This window comes from Neovison vison, chromosome 6, assembly GCF_020171115.1.
Source record: "Neovison vison isolate M4711 chromosome 6, ASM_NN_V1, whole genome shotgun sequence".
In the NCBI taxonomy this organism is placed as follows: domain Eukaryota; kingdom Metazoa; phylum Chordata; class Mammalia; order Carnivora; family Mustelidae; genus Neogale; species Neogale vison.
The window spans coordinates 205,061,407-205,064,020 of record NC_058096.1 but is presented as its reverse complement, the minus strand read 5'-3'; positions in this window follow the sequence as shown (position 1 = coordinate 205,064,020).

Genomic DNA, 2,614 nt, shown 5'->3' with positions numbered 1-2,614 from the left:
GTGTCTGTGTTTCTTTATTCTCGGGTGACCAGGTGTGCAGAGCATGTCTGAGCTAGTCAAGCCCGATGGTGAGATAAGTGTGTTAAAAGTTATTTATAAATAGTATTTTATGCTATTTTCCTTACCCCAATCATGTTCAGATTCTTAACTTCAAGAGTGTGTTAAAATGTTTTAAAATTCCTCATGAAAACTCAGTCATAACTGAGTCAGCTTTTCCACTTACATTTTCTAAAGAGCAAAGAGAATGTGTGCACTTTGAGCCTCCAGTTTCCAGAGACTGTTCCAGCATGCAGCATCGGGCCGTTACAACGCTGCTGAAGCACAGGGCCTGAGAGGGTCCTGTCGCCCTCCGTGACACTCCACTCACTTCCTGTCTTCTCACCTCAGCTGCTGAGGAGCTGCTCCCGGGTGTTGCAGAGTTGGCCATTCTAAATGGGGTCATCCCGTCCTTGTCATCTTGGCGAGGGCAGGAAGTGTGTCTGAGGCTGCTCTGGGGCCTGGTGTGATGTGGGGCGTCCATGGTGCCAATCTGACTGAACTGAGTGCTTGGGCTCCATGTTTGGCATATAGTCAGGGAGGGGGCTTACTCTGAAAACTGGAATCCCACAGCTTTTTTTTTTAAAGATTTTATTTATTTATTTGACAGAGAGAGATCACAAGCAGATGGAGAGGCAGGCAGAGAGGGAGATAGAGGGAAGCAGGCTCCCTGCTGAGCAGAGAGCCCGATGTGGGACTTGATCCCAGGACCCCGAGATCATGACCTGAGCCGAAGGCAGCGGCTTAACCCACTGAGCCACCCAGGCGCCCAATCCCACAGCTTTTTTGGGTGGTTACATTTTCTTATCTTCAGGCAGGTCTGGCCCTTCTAAAAGGATGGAAAGTACTCAGGAGGCACTTGCAAAGTGAGTGCTTTTGGGCCCTCACCCCAGCCTCCCAGGACCTGGGCTTCTGTGGGGTAACTCCTCACAAGTAAGGATCCCCCTGATGACAGATTCCTGCCTTCCAGGGTCAGCCCTGGGGTGAGGAGACCACCCTGGCCTCCAGAGTTGTCATGCATCCCGGACATGCTGCTGTCTTCGCGCTTGCACAGCAGTCACAAGAAACCTAGTTAAGTGGATCTGACAGCCAGCCTGGAAGATTCTTCCAGGTAGAGACACATCCTGAGTCCTGGGAAGCTCTTAATTACATGTACCCAGCTCATCAAAGGCTGACTAGAAGCCTCTGGGGGCGGAGGAGGGAAGCCCAGCTGAACCCGGGCAGGGAGCCAGGCCCCCATCAGCCATCTTGAGCCCCAAATAGGCTGCCCCACACCAGAAAGGGCTCTTGCATCTGTCCTGTGCTGCTTGGTGTGGACACCCACCATTTTCAGCTGGTCAGGACTCCCCCAGACTGCTTGGGACCACAGCATCTTAGAGCCTGGCATGGGTTTACCTGTAAGCATGAAGTTTGTGTGTAGCCCCTCAGAGAAGCTGGAGGCTCCCATCTCCCACTTCTAGACTGCTGCATAGCCACTCCTGTCACCAGTATACCAAACCAGGTGAACGCTTTCACCTTGCAAGGCAGTGAAGGAGTTCAGATGCAAGCCTTCACCTTGCGTCTAAACCTCTGAGCGGGGGCGCCTGGGTGGCTCAGTGGTTTAAGCCTCTGCCTTCAGCTCAGGTCATGATCTCAGGGTCCTGGGATCGAGCCCCGCATTGGGCTCTCTGCTCAGTGGGGAGCCCGCTTCCCCCCTCACTCTCTGCCTGCCTCTCTGCCTACTTGTGATCTCTCTGTGTCTGTCAAATAAATAAATAAAAATATTTAAACCTCTGAGCCAATTCTTGAAGTTTGACAAGCTGTACCATTGGCTCTGGTCTCTCATGCAAGGCCAAATTTGGGGGTTCTGGGTACTGGGTGGCTGAAGCCCCAAGGGCCTGGCATCCCCCCACCAGCCCCTCATGGGCTGTTCCAACCCCAAGCCCAGCAGTGAGTGTCCTGTGTCCTTGCCCCACCACAGAGCTGCCAGTCCTCCTCCCCGTGCCTGGTGGGGTGCTGTGAGGGCAGTGCAATCGCCCTAATCAGGGAAACCCGAATGCCAAATTTGGAAGGGACTCTGGCTGAACTGGAGGGATCTCCAGGGATCCCAAGTCCAGCCTGCCCTTGGCTGGGACAACTGCTGCAATATTCAGGCTTTGAGGGCCATCCAGGAACAGCTGTCATGGCCAAGCATCAAACAAGTTTCAAAACCCAGACGAGCAGCCAGGCCTGAGCTAAGCTCCCCAGGCATGCGGTCTGGCTGGGGGGTCTCAAGGGCACCCGGAGCCCAGCCACTAGACAACCTGATTCCCGAGGGATGAGTGTCCTCAGGGACAGGTGGGGTGTGAGGGGGAGAGCGCCCCAGAGAAGGGCTTGTGCTGCTGGTGGCCACCAGGTGGCAGCACGGCATCGTCTATAGGGCCAGGCAGGTTTAGGGGGTGGGAAGTGGGGGGTTCTCTGGCAAATTCTGATGTGCTGGAGGGTCCCGGGGCCTCTTCCAGGTCTCTTGAGATTCAGGAGCACGTGACTGGAACTCCGGCCTTGCTCTGTGTGGAGCCAGGCAAGCAACAAATTGGCAGACCCTGCGGGTACCTGACAG